We start from the raw sequence: 20,938 nt of genomic DNA on the forward strand, positions 1-20,938 counted from the left end.
TATTTAATAAAAAAAATAAAAATTTTTAATATTGTTTGGGTTTTTGTTATATTAGACTTCTGTAACTGATTTCTAAAAAGGGGTTATTTTTAAAAAAAGAAACACATCAATGGTGTTTAATAAATAAAAATGTCTCAAATATTTTTTTTACAATATTATTTAAGTTTTTTTTAAGAAAACTTCAAATTATTCGTTTACCCAATAGCAGAGCATGTAGATTTTTCTCATGTTATGTATATTTTTATTTGATAGGGCACCCAGATAATATGGTTTGACCTCTTGGTTTTCAAATGCATCAGAACCAGCGTTATTTAACATTACTCGTTACATATTTGTATTCCCCTTTAAAGTAATCCACTTTGTGGTTCGTGATTGCTTTGTTTTACTTATAGATTTTAGCAATTGTAGCTTAGAATTTTTCTTGTTGTAACATTGTCTGTTGTTACAGCGCTTGCCTTCTCATATACTCACTAATCTATACTAGATGCAGAGCTTGCAGAGTGGGGAAATGTGGTTATTTTCATTAAAGCTCCTTTGTCTTGTTTGTGTGGCATCTATACATAGACATATAGGAATAAGTAATGTAGTCATTTTCTGGAGCCATGTTGAATTTTGAAATTTTGAGTTTATGTTAGTGGTTCAGCTGTTTTCCGCGTTGATTTGGAATTGGAAAGGAAGGCCAAAATATAAAAAAACCGGAGGAAATTTTGATTGTTTATCAAGAGTTTGCTGTATTTTTTTGGAAATCAGCAGAAAATGTAACTACCCACATCATCGATATTTTCACTTTGGTTCTGCTTTGCCCAGTAAACCACCTTTACTCTTATCTCCTTTGCTTTATGGAGCTAATTTTTTTCTTCAGAATATTCACTGCTGCTGTGTTAAAATATACATGGTAAAACTGATCTTCATTCCTTAGAAACTTACAGATAAGCGGGTGCTAATGTTCCCTTTATGTTTCTTTTTATGCTATTCCTAGGATTCCATTTACCCCTTAGTTCAGTTTGCATAACCCCGGAAGCCATAAGGTGGTACTTGCGAGAGCAGCTTAGAAAAACCACAACATACAGTTACTTCTGTTACGTCGGCTGATCAAGTAGACAAAATTGGCAGTGGAAAAAAAAACTTCTTTAAAAGTAGTTTCAATGAGTGTCTCCGCAATATAAAGCTCGTGATATTTCAATACCAAGTTTGTGCTTTTTCAACCCTTTCACCGGGGGAGAGTCTCGAAACAACTATTCGAGTGTCCGTGATCCTTGGTTCGACGGTGTTGGTCTACCGAGATAAGAGACTCCCTAACGCTAGTGTGTTACGTAAGCCGTGCCCATCAGTGTTCCTCGGTTTGCAGTCAGGGTACCGACCTGGGCGCCTCAGTGAGTAGCAGGCTTACCAGAGCAGGTGGACCTCGCCTCCTCCAAAGTCCCAGATTCATATGGAGAAGAAAAATGTAAAAAAACAACAAACCTAAAAAACCAAACAACTACCAATGACCAAATTGCTTCGGAAGAAGCAATGACCCAGGACCGTTCAAAGGACACGAGTATAAATTCGGGAGAGGACGATAAGATCCTGTGACCGTATTTACAGAAGAGTGAACAATGGTCTGCTTTTCTGGAGAAAACTAAGACACTGAGACTCAGTCAGGAGAGTGTTCCCTCTGGCTTTGGAAATGACTCAGCCCTTTCTGATGAGGAAGTTGATATCACTGTCATTCCCTCGTACGAAGTCTCAACATCAGGAGGGATCTTCGTCGGGCGTTTCCGATGCCTCAAGCCTCAAAGGATGCTTTAGGACCGTTCAAAGGACACGAGTATAAATTCGGGAGGGGACGATACGATCCTGAATTATAGCGATGTTATCCGTGACGTTTTTACCAGCAGAGTGAACAATGGTCTGCTTTCCTGGAGAAAACTAAGACACTGAGACTCAGTCAGGTGAGTGTTGAACCTCAGGGTAGTCAAAAGTTCGAAAAGAGTTTTTCTAGCTCTCCTTCCATCTGTTATCAATGGGAGGAAAGATCCAATCGCGGATCTACCTTCCATTGAGGACCCTGTGGTTGCCAGCAAACCCATCACCGACAATACAACTACTCCGTTCCTACGGTGGAGGAGAATGCTGACCCCACTGAGTCAAATCCTCCTGCCAAGAAGCACAGGAGACGTAAGGCTAGGAAGTCAGAGCCCATGATGGCGGCAGCCTCAGCGCTGAAGAAAGGTCTACGGAGGAACCACATCATGAGGCCAAGAAATATACACGGCTCCCAGCCAACTCATACAACTACCACTCCTTCGGCCAGAAAAGCGATTGTAACCAACCGGTAGCCCTTACAAGCTCAAAGCCTGTAAAGAGCCACAAGGAAGCGGTCAAGCCACAATCGGCAGGTCAAACAGGACAGAAGAGGAATCATTCCCGTACAATCTTCGAGTAGCAGTCATCGATAAAGCTGAACCAGAAGTTAAAATCAGCGAGAGTCGATGGCTGCTTATCGAAGGGAACTGGACTTTCTGGGTAAAGGGGACCCAAAGAGGTTGCAGTTTGGCAGCGCTACTCATTAAGTGAAAGTCATCTGCTGTGAAAACGAGGAATCTAAAGAATTCCTGGTCACCATAGTATCTGCCTTTTACGAGCTTTGTGAATTGTGCAACTTGGTGGCTGTATCCTTGAAGGAGATCCCTTGTCGTAAAGTATTGACAGCGTGGGTGCCACCACCATCGGTGGACCCGGCAGACATTCTGACGATACTCGGCCAAAACCCCAACCCCGGAACCGACAACTGGTGAATCGCCAGTTCAAGCACTGTGGGAGTGGTCTGCTTATCAAGGTAGTTATTGATACGGATGGCCAGTATTATCTTTATCCTCGTTGGGGAAAGTTGCATTTCGGTACCGATTGGATCAGTTTCCGACTAACACTGCTGCATTAGGAGAAAGAAACAGCAGCTACATAGCATGATGCAGAGTAATCTGTACCACTGCAAAGCAGCTGCTGCCGAACTCCTCCTATCCCTTACGAAAGCTGAAGTAGACATAGCACTGGTGCAGGAACTCTATATCTACAACAATAGGGTGACTGGACTAGGGAGTGGTCAGAACGTCGCTTACACAGACTCCAAAGGTGAGGACGTGCATCGTTGCTACAAAGAATTTAAAGCTAATCTTCCTTAGTCTGTTAGCCAGCACACAATTTCCTAACTGTACAGACACGGTAATTAATCGGCAAACCGATCAAGCGTATCGTAAGTATTCGGTTGGGACCTAAATCTGATCAACAGAATTGTAAGCATATCTAAAATTAGGCGGGCCATACACATATTCAAGTCTTTTAAATTACCAGGGCCAGACGGCATTGCCCCCGCCATGATTCACCATGTCTCGGCGTCAATATCTAGAATGCTAAGTGAGATTTTCAAAGCTTGTCTGTGCCTATCATACATCCCGGTACTATAGATTGAAGTTACGGTTACTTCCATCCCAAAAGCTGGGAATCCAAGTCACTCACTTCCTAAGGACTGCAGACCAATCTGCCTATCATCCTTCCTATTGAAAACGTCGGAAAGGCTGATAGACATAGATATCAGATCCCTACCAACCACGATTGTTATCAACATGCCTACATGAAGGTTAAATCTGTTGAAACAGCGCAACACGATGTTGTAGGATTCATTGAGAAAACATGAATGACCCCTTGTTTACCTTGGCAGATTTGCTTAATATTGAGGGAGCCTTCAACAAACTTCGCACTAGAATTCATTCATGATTCCCTTTAAAGACTTAAGGTGAGAATACATAAATCGCATATTTGTCTGGCTAAAGTCATCGGCTGGCTTGTTCGGAAATGAACAAAGGGGCCTAGGGTCAAACCATACATCATTAAATGGGCGTATGAGTCAATTGTTCGCCCCATCCTAATCTATGGAACTCTAGTCTGGAGGAATTCCTTAACGAAATCATCTTTCTTACGTCACATTGACAAAGTTCAACGAGCCGCATCCCTACTAATAACGAATTCAAGAGCACATCTCAAGCTTCACTGGACACCCTACTCTGCTTGAGCCCACTTAACGTAAACATAAAGAAACCGGTAATTAGGTGTGCACATAGACTCAAAGAACTAAACCAATGGCGCAGTCAATCCTTTGGACATTCTGCGATTCTAGGGCGTGTAAGGTTTTTGAGGGGGGAAGATAGCACTGCGGCATAGCTGTCTATACCGACATTTCAATGATGGAATGCGGAACACTGTGACACTCATAATGTTCGCGAATCCTACAAGCTTAGAAACGACTGTAGTGTATTCCTGGCGGAAATTTTTGCGGTCAAAAAAGCCATAGACCTGTTGGTAACGAGGAAGAACGAGTCCGTTGACTATATACGTCGATAGTCAAGCGGCACTGAAAGCCCTAAACTCCTCTACTATCAAGTCTAAGGTTATTTTGGACTGCAGGAGATCCTTTACGTTAGGTTATCCATCAAGCTCTGTTGGGTTCACGGTCACCACAATATTCCAGGCAACGAAACTGGAGACGAATTGGCTAGGCTAGGATCCGAATCGACTACAATTGAAGTTGAGAACTCGGTCAAACCACCTCTGTGCCACTTCCTACAGATAATTCATTAACAATACTTGAAGAGATTTAATAAAAATGGCTGGACGAAAGAGGATGCAATATCTCAAACAGAATCTGGTCAGGACGAAAAAGAAATTGAGACTATCGAACATCTTCTCTGACACTGTCCAGCATTCATTAACGTGAGACACAAGTTGGTGGGGGAACAAGGGTCACATGATTTGTCTTCGTTCTCTAACACGATTTAGGGGGCTAAAGACTACACGGCAAGATCTCTAGCCGTGGATTACCCTCAAAAGTATATATAAAACCACACACACATTACTTTTTTCTACTATTCTTTTTTCTTCCAATTTCTTATTACGATGAACGCAATGGACCAGCAGGTCTCCGAGTAGAGCGGTTACCAAAAATGGTCAACTGCGCGACCTTTAACCTAACCTAGGTCTATTTTACCTTTAACGGAAAAAATGTTACTGCATCATCGGTGTTGGTGTTTTGTAAAGTCTAACAACTTTTTTTCGCTTATTGGGGAATAGTTACATATTGCGTTGAAGTGTTATTATATTTCTACAGTGTGATTCTCTAGCTCATTCTTTGTGTTATCGACAAAATTCGTAAAATTGGAATGAGTTTAATTGCGGTAATTAATGAAATTTGTTGGCAAGTTAGCGACCATAATATTGTAGCCGATTAGTTCTACTCATGGTACTTCAACATGAACATTAATTGTCAAAAATATAAATTGATCAGTTTTTCTCTGAGCTTTAGGCCTTCTTTTCTTTTATTAATATCCGACATTTCCCAATGCATCTTCAGGGAAATCTCCAAAAATACACTTTGAGTTTTATAATTGATATTATCACAGCGTTAAATTATATTATAGAAGAACAGTAAAAGGAAACAGAAAATGAATATGCTGTTTACGTGAATAGAATTTTCAAAGTTTTCAAATTGATATTATCACAGCGTTAAATTATATTATAGAAGAACAGTAAAAGGAAACAGAAAATGAATATGCTGTTTACGTGAATAGAATTTTCAATTGCTGCATGTGTTATGGTGGAGCTAGATTACGGGAGGTAATCTTTGCTCAGACGGATAAGCAAGTGCAGCATGTTTGCTTGCCACATGCGAGATAGCTATGCGTGTTTATGACCTCTCCCAAGGATTTATGGCGGCATGTGTACAGTTGGTATCTGTCTCTTTTACACTTAATGCTAAGTTAGTTTAAGTGATATTATCATAAGTAGTTCTAAAGAAGTATTTTTATTAATAAATAAATTTAGTGTCTTACAAACGCTCATCAAAGGTAGACGTGGTGTCAATAGAAATAACTGATCCCGATTTACAATGGTAGAAGAATGCAGGCCGCATCGACACAGCTGCTGAAACAATTAACTGTCAAACCAATTTTGGAATTGCAATTTTTGGATTGTTTTTTTGATTTTCAAACACTACAACCTACGAGCAGAAACTTGCAACACTTTTGAATGTACTATCAAAATATTCTTCCATTTCAAATATTATAAAAGTCAAAATAAACTGTACTGACTTGATTAAATGGTTGAATAAATAATGAGATCGAGCAATCTCGATTGAAAGAAAAAAAAACACAACTGTGTTTCATTCACGTGTTCGATCAACTCATGTTGCTGAACACATCAAACGCTTTCGAACACTCATGTTTAATTGTGAATGACATGATTCGAACGTAATCATTCAGATAAAACCAATCACACGCCGACTGCATCAACAAAAATCATGTAAGAAACCGAGTATGACTGTAAGGTGAGGTACCATTATATGGGGGTTATGAAGAAACGTGGACTTAAATAGATATTTTTATGTTTCATTGGTTGGTATCTATTGATACCAAATCTATCCAATGAATAAACTCGGAAAGTAAGTTGATCCTGGTAATAAATTTATATTTGTATTAGATTCGAATTTTGCTAAAAAAGATGATTTATTATTTATTATGAACGAAACAATGCGTATTCTTAAGAAAACAATAGTGGAGTGGAATCAAATTTGAAAAATTCATAAAGTAAAATATTTTAAGCCTTCTGAAACACTAAAAATTTAGGATTTTTCTAACTCATACAACTACCACTCCTTCGGCCAGAAAAGCGATTGTAACCAACCGGTAGCCCTTACAAGCTCAAAGCCTGTAAAGAGCCACAAGGAAGCGGTCAAGCCACAATCGGCAGGTCAAACAGGACAGAAGAGGAATCATTCCCGTACAATCTTCGAGTAGCAGTCATCGATAAAGCTGAACCAGAAGTTAAAATCAGCGAGAGTCGATGGCAGCTTATCGAAGGGAACTGGACTTTCTGGGTAAAGGGGACCCAATGAAGTTGCAGTTTGGCAGCGCTACCCATTAAGTGAAAGTCATCTGCTGTGAAAACGAGGAATCTAAAGAATTCCTGGTCACCATAGTATCTGCCTTTTACGAGCTTTGTGAATTGTGCAACTTGGTGGCTGTATCCTTGAAGGAGATCCCTTGTCGTAAAGTATTGACAGCGTGGGTGCCACCACCATCGGTGGACCCGGCAGACATTCTGACGATACTCGGCCAAAACCCCAACCCCAGAACAGACAACTGGTGAATCGCCAGTTCAAGCACTGAGGGGGTGGTCTGCTTATCAAGGTAGTTATTGATACGGATGGCCAGTATTATCTTTATTCTCGATGGGGCAAGTTGCAAGTTGCAGTGGTCAGAACGTCGCTTACACAGACTCCAAAAGTGAGAACGTGCATCGTTGCTAAAAAGAATTTAAAGCTAATCTTCCTTAGTCTGTTAGCCAGCACACAATTTCCTAACTGTACAGACACGGTAATTAAGCGGCAAACCGATCAAGCGTATCGTAAGTATTCGGTTGGGAACTAAATCTGATCGAAAGAATTGTAAGCATATCCAAAATTAGGCGGCCCATACACATATTCAAGCCTTTTAAATTACCAGGGCCAGATGGCATTACCCCCGCCATGATTCAACATGTCTCGGCGTCAATATCTAGAATGCAGGGTGAGATTTTCAAAGCTTGTCTGTGCCTATCATACATCCTGGTACTATGGATTGAAGTTACGGTTACTTACATCCCAAAAGCTGAGGATTCAAGTCACTCACTTCCTAAGGACTACAGACCAATCAGTCTATCATCCTTCCTATTGAAAACGTCGGGAAGGCTGATAGACATAGGTATCAGATCCCTACCAACCACGATTGTTATCAGCATGCCTACATGAAGGTTAAATCTGTTGAAACAGCGCAACACGATGTTGTAGGATTCATTGAGAAAACATGAATGACCCCTTGTTTACCTTGGCAGATTTCCTTAATATTGAGGGAGCCTTCAACAACGTCGCACTAGAATCCATTCATGATTCCCTTTAAAGAATTAAGGTGAGAATACATAAAGCGCATACTTGTCTGGCTAAAGTCATCGGCTGGCTTGTTCGGAAATGAACAAGGGGGCCTAGGGTCAAACCATACATCATTAAATGGGCGTATGAGTCAATTGTTCGCCCCATCCTAATCTATGGAACTCTAGTCTGGAGGAATTCCTTAACGAAATCATCTTTCTTACGTCACATTGACAAAGTTCAACGAGACGCATCCCTACTAATAACGAATTCAAGAGCACACGTCAAGCTTCACTGGACACCCTACTCTGCTTGAGCCCACTTAACGTAAACATAAAGAAACCGGTAATTAGGTGTGCACATAGACTCAAAGAACTAAACCAATGGCGCAGTCAATCCTTTGGACATTCTGCGATTCTAGGGCGTGTAAGGTTTTTGAGGGGGGAAGATAGCACTGCGGCATAGCTGTCTATACCGACATTTCAATGATGGAATGCGGAACACTGTGACACTCATAATGTTCGCGAATCCTACAAGCTTAGAAACGACTGTAGTGTATTCCTGGCGGAAATTTTTGCGGTCAAAAAAGCCATAGACCTGTTGGTAACGAGGAAGAACGAGTCCGTTGACTATATACGTCGATAGTCAAGCGGCACTGAAAGCCCTAAACTCCTCTACTATCAAGTCTAAGGTTGTTTTGGACTGCAGGAGATCCTTTACGTTGGGTTATCCATCAAGCTCTGTTGGGTTCACGGTCACCACAATATTCCAGGCAACGAAACTGGAGACGAATTGGCTAGGCTAGGATCCGAATCGACTACAATTAAAGTTGAGAACTCGGTCAAACCACCCCTGTGCCACTTCCTACAGATAATTTATTAACAATACTTGAAGAGAATTCAATAAAAATGGCTGGAAGAAGGAGGATGCAATATCTCAAAAAGAATCTTGTCAGGACTTTGGTTCTGCTTTGTCCAGTAAACCACCTTTACTCTTATCTCCTTTGCTTCATGGAGCTAATTTTTTTTCCTTCAGAATATTCACTGCTGCCTCTGTGTTAAAATATACATGGTAAAACTGATCTTCATTCCTTAGAAACTTACAGATAAGCGGGTGCTAATGTTCCCTTTATGTTTCTTTTTATGCTATTCCTAGGATTCCCTTTACCCCTTAGTTCAGTTTGCATAACCCCGGAAGCCATAATGTGGTACTTGCGAGAGCAGCTTAGAAAAACCTCAACAAACAGTTGCTTCTGTTACGTCGGCTGATCAAGTAGACAAAATTGGCAGTGGAAAAAAAACTTCTTTAAAAGTAGTTTCAATGAGTGTCTCCGCAATATAAAGCTCGTTATATTTCAATACCAAGTTTGTGCTTTTTCAACCCTTTCACCGGGGGAGAGTCTCGAAACAACTATTCGAGTGCCCGTGATCCTTGGTTCGACGGTGTTGGTCTACCGAGATAAGAGACTCCCTAACGCTAGTGTGTTACGTAAGCCGTACCCATCAGTGTTCCTCGGTTTGCAGCCAGGGTACCGACCTGGGCGCCTCAGTGAGTAGCAGGCTTACCAGAGCAGGTGGACCTCGCCTCCTCCAAAGTCCCAGATTCATATGGAGAAGAAAAATGTAAAAAAACAACAAACCTAAAAAACCAAACAACTACCAATGACCAAATTGCTTCGGAAGAAGCAATGACCCAGGACCGTTCAAAGGACACGAGTATAAATTCGGGAGAGGACGATAAGATCCTGTGACCGTATTTACAGAAGAGTGAACAATGGTCTGCTTTTCTGGAGAAAACTAAGACACTGAGACTCAGTCAGGAGAGTGTTCCCTCTGGCTTTGGAAATGACTCAGCCCTTTCTGATGAGGTAGTTGATATCACTGTCATTCCCTCGTACGAAGTCTCAACATCAGGAGGGATCTTCGTCGGGCGTTTCCGATGCCTCAAGCCTCAAAGGATGCTTTAGGACCGTTCAAAGGACACGAGTATAAATTCGGGAGGGGACGATACGATCCTGAATTATAGCGATGTTATCCGTGACGTTTTTACCAGCAGAGTGAACAATGGTCTGCTTTCCTGGAGAAAACTAAGACACTGAGACTCAGTCAGGAGAGTGTTGAACTTCAGGGTAGTCAAAAGTTCGAAAAGAGTTGTTCTAGCTCTCCTACCATCTGTTATCAATGGGAGGAAAGATCCAATCGCGGATCTACCTTCCATTGAGGACCCTGTGGTTGCCAGCAAACCCATCACCGACAATACAACTACTCCGTTCCTACGGTGGAGGAGAATGCTGACCCCACTGAGTCAAATCCTCCTACCAAGAAGCACAGGAGACGTAAGGCTAGGAAGTCAGAGCCCATGATTGCGGCAGCCTCAGCGCTGAAGAAAGGTCTACGGAGGAACCACATCATGAGGCCAAGAAATATACACGGCTCCCAGCCAACTCATACAACTACCGCTCCTTCGGCCAGAAAAGCGATTGTAACCAACCGACTCCGGTAGCCCCTACAAGCTCGAAACCTGTAAAGAGCCACAAGGAAGCGGTTAAGCCACAATCGGCAGGTCAAACAGGACATAAGAGGAAGCATCCCCGTACAATCTTCGAGTAGCAGTCATCGATAAAGCTGAACTAGAAGTTAAAATCAGCGAGAGTCGATGGCTGCTTATCGAAGGGAACTGGACTTTCTGGGTGAGGGGAACCCAAAGAGGTTGCAGTTTGGCAGCGCTACCCATTACGGGAAAGTCATCTGCTGTGAAAACGAGGAATCTAAAGAATTCCTGGTCACCATAGTAGCTGCCTTTTACGAGCTTTGTGAATTGTGCAACTTGGTGGCTGTATCCTTGAAGAAGATCCCTTGTCGTAAAGTATTGACAGCGTGGGTGCCACCACCATCGGTGGACCCGGCAGACATTCTGACGATACTCGGCCAAAACCTCAACCCCAGAACCGACAACTGGTGAATCGCCAGTTCAAGCACTGAGGGAGTGGTCTGCTTATCAAGGTAGTTATTGATACGGATGGCCAGTATTATCTTTATCCTCGATGGGGCAAGTTGCAGTGGTCAGAACGTCGCTTACACAGACTCCAAAAGTGAGGACGTGCATCGTTGCTAAAAAGAATTTAAAGCTAATCTTCCTTAGTCTGTTAGCCAGCACACAATTTCCTAACTGTACAGACACGGTAATTAAGCGGCAAACCGATCAAGCGTATCGTAAGTATTCGGTTGGGACCTAAATCTGATCGAAAGAATTGTAAGCATATCCAAAATTAGGCGGCCCATACACATATTCAAGCCTTTTAAATTACCAGGGCCAGATGGCATTACCCCCGCCATGATTCAACATGTCTCGGCGTCAATATCTAGAATGCTGGGTGAGATTTTCAAAGCTTGTCTGTGCCTATCATACATCCTGGTACTATGGATTGAAGTTACGGTTACTTACATCCCAAAAGCTGAGAATTCAAGTCACTCACTTCCTAAGGACTACAGACCAATCAGTCTATCATCCTTCCTATTGAAAACGTCGGAAAGGCTGATAGACATAGGTATCAGATCCCTACCAACCACGATTGTTATCAACATGCCTACATGAAGGTTAAATCTGTTGAAACAGCGCAACACGATGTTGTAGGATTCATTGAGAAAACATGAATGACCCCTTGTTTACCTTGGCAGATTTCCTTAATATTGAGGGAGCCTTCAACAACGTCGCACTAGAATCCATTCATGATTCCCTTTAAAGACTTAAGGTGAGAATGCATAAAGCGCATACTTGTCTGGCTAAAGTCATCGGCTGGCTTGTTCGGAAATGAACAAAGGGGCCTAGGGTCAAACCATACATCATTAAATGGGCGTATGAGTCAATTGTTCGCCCCATCCTAATCTATGGAACTCTAGTCTGGAGGAATTCCTTAACGAAATCATCTTTCTTACGTCACATTGACAAAGTTCAACGAGCCGCATCCCTACTAATAACGAATTCAAGAGCACACCTCAAGCTTCACTGGACACCCTACTCTGCTTGAGCCCACTTAACGTAAACATAAAGAAACCGGTAATTAGGTGTGCACATAGACTCAAAGAACTAAACCAATGGCGCAGTCAATCCTTTGGACATTCTGCGATTCTAGGGCGTGTAAGGTTTTTGAGGGGGGAAGATAGCACTGCGGCATAGCTGTCTATACCGACGTTTCAATGATGGAATGCGGAACACTGTGACACTCATAATGTTCGCGAATCCTACAAGCTTAGAAACGACTGTAGTGTATTCCTGACGGAAATTTTTGCGGTCAAAAAAGCCATAGACCTGTTGGTAACGAGGAAGAACGAGTCCGTTGACTATATACGTCGATAGTCAAGCGGCACTGAAAGCCCTAAACTCCTCTACTATCAAGTCTAAGGTTGTTTTGGACTGCAGGAGATCCTTTACGTTAGGTTATCCATCAAGCTCTGTTGGGTTCACGGTCACCACAATATTCCAGGCAACGAAACTGGAGACGAATTGGCTAGGCTAGGATCCGAATCGACTACAATTAAAGTTGAGAACTCGGTCAAACCACCCCTGTGCCACTTCCTACAGATAATTCATTAACAATACTTGAAGAGAATTCAATAAAAATGGCTGGACGAAGGAGGATGCAATATCTCAAAAAGAATCTTGTCAGGACGAAGAAGAAATTGAGACTATCGAACATCTTCTCTGCCACTGTCCAGCATTCATTAACGTGAGACACAAGTTGGTGGGGGAACAAGGGTCACATGATTTGTCTTCGTTCTCTAACACGATTTAGGGGGCTAAAGACTACACGGCAAGATCTCTAGCCGTGGATTACCCTCAAAAGTATATATTAAACCACACATACATTACTTTTTTCTACTATTCTTTTTTTCTTCCAATTTCTTATTACGATGAACGCAATGGACCAGCAGGTCTCCGAGTAGAGCGGTTACCAAAAATGGTCAACTGCGCGACTTTTAACCTAACCTAGGTCTATTTTACCTTTAACGGAAAAAATGTTACTGCATCATCGGTGTTGGTGTTTTGTAAAGTCTAACAACTTTTTTTCGCTTATTGGGGAATAGTTACATATTGCGTTGAAGTGTTATTATATTTCTACAGTGTGATTCTCTAGCTCATTCTTTGTGTTATCGACAAAATTCGTAAAATTGAAATGAGTTTAATTGCGGTAATTAATGACATTTATTGGCAAGTTAGCGACCATAATATTGCAGCCGATTAGTTCTACTCATGGTACTTCAACATGAACATTAATTGTCAAAAATATAAATTGATCAGTTTTTCCCTGAGCTTTAGGCCTTTTTTTCCTTTATTAATATCCGACATTTCCCAATGCATCTTCAGGGAAATCTCCAAAAATACACTTTGAGTTTTATAATTGATATTATCACAGCGTTAAATTATATTATAGAAGAACAGTAAAAGGAAACAGAAAATGAATATGGTGTTTACGTGAATAGCATTTTCAATTGCTGCATGTGTCATGGTGGAGCTAGATTACGGGAGGTAATCTTTGCTCAGACGGATAAGCAAGTGCAGCATGTTTGCTTGCCACATGCGAGATAGCTATGCGTGTTTATGACCTCTCCCAAGGATTTATGGCGGCATGTGTACAGTTGGTATCTGTCTCTTTTACACTTAATGCTAAGTTAGTTTAAGTGATATTATCATAAGTAGTTCTAAAGAAGTATTTTTATTAATAAATAAATTTAGTGTCTTACAAACGCTCATCAAAGGTAGACGTGGTGTCAATAGAAATAACTGATCCCGATTTACAATGGTAGAAGAATGATCGCGATTTACAATGGTAGAAGAATGCAGGCCGCATCGACACAGCTGCTGAAACAATTAACTGTCAAACCAATTTTGGAATTGCAATTTTTGGATTGTTTTTTTGTTTTTCAAACACTACAACCTACGAGCAGAAACTTGCAACACTTTTGAATGTACTATCAAAATATTCTTCCATTTCAAATATTATAAAAGTCAAAATAAACTGTACTGACTTGATTAAATGGTTGAATAAATAATGAGATCGAGCAATCTCGATTGAAAGAAAAAAAACACAACTGTGTTTCATTCACGTGTTCGATCAACTCATGTTGCTGAACACATCAAACGCTTTCGAACACTCATGTTTAATTGTGAATGAAATGATTCGAACGTAATCATTCAGATAAAACCAATCACACGCCGACTGCATCAACAAAAATCATGTAAGAAACCGAGTATGACTGTAAGGTGAGGTACCATTATATGGGGGTTATGAAGAAACGTGGACTTAAGTAGATATTTTTATGTTTCATTGGTTGGTATCTATTGATACCAAATCTATCCAATGAATAAACTCGGAAAGTAAGTTGATCCTGGTAATAAATTTATATTTGTATTAGATTCGAATTTTGCTAAAAAAGATGATTTATTATTTATTATGAACGAAACAATGCATATTCTTAAGAAAACAATAGTGGAGTGGAATCAAATTTGAAAAATTCATAAAGTAAAATATTTTAATCCTTCTGAAACACTAAAAATTTAGGATTTTTCTAACTCATACAACTACCACTCCTTCGGCCAGAAAAGCGATTGTAACCAACCGGTAGCCCTTACAAGCTCAAAGCCTGTAAAGAGCCACAAGGAAGCGGTCAAGCCACAATCGGCAGGTCAAACAGGACAGAAGAGGAATCATTCCCGTACAATCTTCGAGTAGCAGTCATCGATAAAGCTGAACCAGAAGTTAAAATCAGCGAGAGTCGATGGCTGCTTATCGAAGGGAACTGGACTTTCTGGGTAAAGGGGACCTAAAGAGGTTGCAGTTTGGCAGCGCTACTCATTAAGTGAAAGTCATCTGCTGTGAAAACGAGGAATCTAAAGAATTCCTGGTCACCATAGTATCTGCCTTTTACGAGCTTTGTGAATTGTGCAACTTGGTGGCTGTATCCTTGAAGGAGATCCCTTGTCGTAAAGTATTGACAGCGTGGGTGCCACCACCATCGGTGGACCCGGCAGACATTCTGACGATACTCGGCCAAAACCCCAACCCCGGAACCGACAACTGGTGAATCGCCAGTTCAAGCACTGAGGGAGTGGTCTGCTTATCAAGGTAGTTATTGATACGGATGGCCAGTATTATCTTTATCCTCGATGGGGCAAGTTGCAGTGGTCAGAACGTCGCTTACACAGACTCCAAAAGGGAGGACGTGCATCGTTGCTAAAAAGAATTTAAAGCTAATCTTCCTTAGTCTGTTAGCCAGCACACAATTTCCTAACTGTACAGACACGGTAATTAAGCGGCAAACCGATCAAGCGTATCGTAAGTATTCGGTTGGGACCTAAATCTGATCGAAAGAATTGTAAGCATATCCAAAATTAGGCGGCCCATACACATATTCAAGCCTTTTAAATTACCAGGGCCAGATGGCATTACCCCCGCCATGATTCAACATGTCTCGGCGTCAATATCTAGAATGCTGGGTGAGATTTTCAAAGCTTGTCTGTGCCTATCATACATCCTGGTACTATTGATTGAAGTTACGGTTACTTACATCCCAAAAGCTGAGAATTCAAGTCACTCACTTCCTAAGGACTACAGACCAATCAGTCTATCATCCTTCCTATTGAAAACGTCGGAAAGGCTGATAGACATAGGTATCAGATCCCTACCAACCACGATTGTTATCAACATGCCTACATGAAGGTTAAATCTGTTGAAACAGCGCAACACGATGTTGTAGGATTCATTGAGAAAACATGAATGACCCCTTGTTTACCTTGGCAGATTTCCTTAATATTGAGGGAGCCTTCAACAACGTCGCACTAGAATCCATTCATGATTCCCTTTAAAGACTTAAGGTGAGAATACATAAAGCGCATACTTGTCTGGCTAAAGTCATCGGCTGGCTTGTTCGGAAATGAACAAAGGGGCCTAGGGTCAAACCATACATCATTAAATGGGCGTATGAGTCAATTGTTCGCCCCATCCTAATCTATGGAACTCTAGTCTGGAGGAATTCCTTAACAAAATCATCTTTCTTACGTCACATTGACAAAGTTCAACGATCCGCATCCCTACTAATAACGAATTCAAGAGCACACCTCAAGCTTCACTGGACACCCTACTCTGCTTGAGCCCACTTAACGTAAACATAAAGAAACCGGTAATTAGGTGTGCACATAGACTCAAAGAACTAAACCAATGGCGCAGTCAATCCTTTGGACATTCTGCGATTCTAGGGCGTGTAAGGTTTTTGAGGGGGGAAGATAGCACTGCGGCATAGCTGTCTATACCGACGTTTCAATGATGGAATGCGGAACACTGTGACACTCATAATGTTCGCGAATCCTACAAGCTTAGAAACGACTGTAGTGTATTCCTGACGGAAATTTTTGCGGTCAAAAAAGCCATAGACCTGTTGGTAACGAGGAAGAACGAGTCCGTTGACTATATACGTCGATATTCAAGCGGCACTGAAAGCCCTAAACTCCTCTACTATCAAGTCTAAGGTTGTTTTGGACTGCAGGAGATCCAAACCACACACACATTACTTTTTTCTACTATTCTTTTTTCTTCCAATTTCTTATTACGATGAACGCAATGGACCAGCAGGTCTCCGAGTAGAGCGGTTACCAAAAATGGTCAACTGCGCGACCTTTAACCTAACCTAGGTCTATTTTACCTTTAACGGAAAAAATGTTACTGCATCATCGGTGTTGGTGTTTTGTAAAGTCTAACAACTTTTTTTCGCTTATTGGGGAATAGTTACATATTGCGTTGAAGTGTTATTATATTTCTACAGTGTGATTCTCTAGCTCATTCTTTGAGTTATCGACAAAATTCGTAAAATTGGAATGAGTTTAATTGCGGTAATTAATGAAAATTATTGGCAAGTTAGCGACCATAATATTGTAGCCGATTAGTTCTACTCATGGTACTTCAACATGAACATTAATTGTCAAAAATATAAATTGATCAGTTTTTCTCTGAGCTTTAGGCCTCCTTTTCTTTTATTAATATCCGACATTTCCCAATGCATCTTCAGGGAAATCTCCAAAAATATACTTTGAGTTTTATAATTGATATTATCACAGCGTTAAATTATATTATAGAAGAACAGTAAAAGGAAACAGAAAATGAATATGGTGTTTACGTGAATAGCATTTTCAATTGCTGCATGTGTTATGGTGGAGCTAGATTACGGGAGGTAATCTTTGCTCAGACGGATAAGCAAGTGCAGCATGTTTGCTTGCCACATGCAATTGAAAAATCAGAAAAGACAATTTTTCTCTAATTTTCACAATCGATTAGGGCAAGTAATAGCGTTTTAGAAAGCCCTTGGAACGACCTTAACCGCAGTACCATTCATATGCGTGTACTATATTTTATTGCTGCGCAGTGTGAAATTTTATGTTTCCCTCTTGAAAACGCTTGATTTTACGAAAAATATTTTTAAAAAAATCTGTCCGATTTGAAAAAGCAGAAAGGTCTATTTATTTCCAATTTTCCACGATAGATTTGGCTAAGTAATAGCGTTCTAGAAAGCTCTTGGAACGACCTCTCCTGCAGTACCATACATATGCGTGCACTATTTTGTATTGCTGCACAGTGGATAATTTTATGTTTCCACCAAGAAACCACTTGATTTTAGGAAAAATATTTAAAAAAAATTTTCCGATTAATCTCTCAAGAATGTTTATATCTTGAAAGTACACCTCATGGGCTTTCCAACGTGCTTTCCAACGTGCAAAAAAAACTGTCCGATTAATCTTATAGGAGTGTTTATGTCTTGAAAGTACACCTCATGGACTTTCCAACGTGCTTACACTATTTTTAGTTTTCGCACAGTGGGACTCGATGGTAACTTTTGAAAAATCAGAAAAATCAAATTTTCTCTAATTTTCCACAATCGATTTCGCCAAATAAAAGCGTTCTAGAAAGCTCTTAGAACGACCTTTTATGCAGTACCATTCATATGTGTGAACTATTTTTTATTGCTGCACAGTGGGCCATTAAATATTTCCCTCTAGAAAACACTTGATTTAAGGAAGAATATTTAAAAAAAAAATCTGTCTGTTTAATCTTTCAGTATTGTTTATATCTTGAAAGTATACATCATGGGCTTTCCAACGTGCCATTCCATGGGCTTGCGATCTTTTTAGTTTTCGCACAGTGGGACTCGATGTTAACCTTTGAAAAATCAGAAAAGCAAATTTTTTCCAATTTTCCACGATTGATTTGGCCAGGTAATAGCGTTTTAGAAAGCTCTTAGAACGACCTTTTATGCAGTACCATTCATGTGCGTGCACTATTTTTTATTGCTGCACTGTGGGCCATTTTATGTTTCCCGCTAGAAAGCACTTGATTTTAGGGAAAATATTTTTAAAAAAATCTGTCTAATTAATCTTTCAGGAGTGTTTATATCTTGAATGTACACCTCAAGAGCTTTCCAACGTGCTATTCCATGAGCTTGCAATCTTTTTTGTTTTCGCACAGTGGGACTCGTTGATAAATTTTGAAAAATCAGAAAATCAATTTTTCTCTAATTTTCACGATCGATTTGGCCAAGTAATAGCGTTTTAGAAAGCTCTTAAAACGACCTTTTATGCAGTACCATTCATATGAGTGCACTATTTTTTATTGCTGCACAGTGGGCCATTTTATGTTTCCCGCGAGAAAACACTTGATTTAAGGAAAAATATTTTTAAACAAAAATCTGTCCGTTTAATCTTTCATCAGTCCGTTTAACCTTTCATCTTTCGCACAGTGGGGCTCGATGATAACTCTAGAAAATACTTGAAAAATCAGAAAAATATACTTTTGAAAAATCAGAAAAGTAAATTTTTTCCAACTTTTCACGATTGATTTGGCCAGGTAATAGCGTTTTAGAAAGCTCTTGGACCGACCTTTCCTGCAGTAACATTCATATGCCATTTTATGTTTCCATCTAGAAAACACTTGATTTTAGGAAACACTTGATTTCAGGAAAAAATATTAAAAAAAAAAAGCTGTCCGATTAATCTTTTAGGAGTGTTTATATCTTGAAAGTACACTTCATGAGCTCTCCAACGTGCTATTCGATGTGCTTGCGGTATTTTTAGTTTTCGCACAGTGTGACTCATTGCTAAATTTTGAAAAATCAGAAAAGTCAATTTTTCTCTAATATTCCAAGATCGATTTGGCCAAGTAATAGCGTTTTAGAACGACCCTTCCTGGAGTACGATACATATGCGTGCACTATTTTGTATTGCTGCACAGTGGGTCATTTTATGTATCCATTTTAGGGAAAATATTTTTAAAAGAAATCTGTCTAATTAATCTTTCAGGAGTGTCTTTATCTTGAAAGTACACCTCTAAGGCTTTCCAACGTGCTATTCCATGAGCTTGCAATCTTTTTAGTTTTCGTACGGTGGGACTCGATGTTAACTTTTGAAAAATCGGAAAAATCAATTTTTCTCTAATTTTCACGATCGATTCGGCCAAATAAAAGAGTTCTAGAAAGATCTTGAACGACCTTTTATGCAGTACCATTTATATGCGTGCACTATTTTTTATTGCTGCACAGTGGGCCATTTTATGTTTCCATCTAGAAAACACTTGATTTTAGGAAAATATCTTTAAAAAAATCTGTCCGATTAATCTTTCAGGAGTATATATACCTTGAAAGTACACCTCATGGGCTCTCCAACGTGCTATTCCATGAGCTTCCACTATTATTAGTTTTCGTACAGTGGGACTCGATGGTAACTTTTGAAAAATCAGTCACCATTTTCATTGCTGCACAGTGGGTCATTTTATGCTTCCCTCTAGATACACTTGATTTTAGGAAAATATCTTTAAAAAAATCTGTCCGATCAATCTTTCAGGAGTATATATACCTTGAAAGTACACCTCATGGGCTCTCCAACGTGCTATTCCATGAGCTTCCACTATTATTAGTTTTCGTACAGTGGGACTCGATGGTAACTTTTGAAAAATCAGTCACCATTTTCATTGCTGCACAGTGGGTCATTTTATGCTTCCCTCTAGATACACTTGATTTTAGGAAAATATCTTTAAAAAAATCTGTCCGATTAATCTTTCAGGAGTGTTTATATCTTGAAAGTACACCTCACGGGCTTTCCAACGTGCTATTAAGTGAGTTTGCACTCTTTTGAGTTTTCGCACAGTGGGACTCGATGTTAACTTTTGAAAAATAAATTTATCTCAAATTTTCCACGATCGATTTGGACAAGTGATAGCGTTTTGGAAAGCTCTTGGAACGACCTGGCGGCGTGAACTATTTGTTATTGCTACACAGTGGACCATTTTATGTTTCCCTCTAGAAAACACTCGATTTTAGGAAAACTATTTTTTTAAAAAATCTGCCCGATTAATCTTTCAGAAGTGTTTATATCTTGAAAGTACACCTCATGGGCTTTCCAACGGGCTATTCCGTGAGCTTGCAATATTCTTAGTTTTCGCACAGTGGGACTCGGTGATAACTTTTGAAAAACCAAGTTTTCTCTAATTTTCAACGATCGATTTGACCAAGTAATAGCGTTTTGGAAAGCTCTTGGAACGGCATTTCATGCAGCAACATTCATATGCGTGCACTACTTTTTATTGCTGCACAGTGGGCCATTTTATCTTTCAGGAGTGTTTATATCTTGAAAGTGCACCTCATGGGCTTTCCAACGTGCTATACCATGAGCAAGCACTATTTTTAGTTTTTGCACAGTGGGACTCGATGTTAGCTTTTGAAAAATTAGAAAAATAAATTTTTCTGTAATTTTCCACAATTGATTTGGCCAAGTAGTAGCGTTTTAGAAATCTCTTGGAACGACCTTTCTTGCAGTACCATTCATATGCGTGCACTATTTTTATTGCTGCACATGGCGCCATTTTATGTTTTCCTCTAGGAAGTACTTGATTTTAGGAAAAATATTTTTTAAAAAAAATCTGTCCGATTAATCTTGCAGGAGTGTCTTTATCTTGAAAGTGCACCT

This window comes from Musca domestica, unplaced genomic scaffold (assembly GCF_030504385.1).
Source record: "Musca domestica strain aabys unplaced genomic scaffold, Musca_domestica.polishedcontigs.V.1.1 21, whole genome shotgun sequence".
Classification (NCBI taxonomy): Eukaryota; Metazoa; Arthropoda; class Insecta; order Diptera; family Muscidae; genus Musca; species Musca domestica.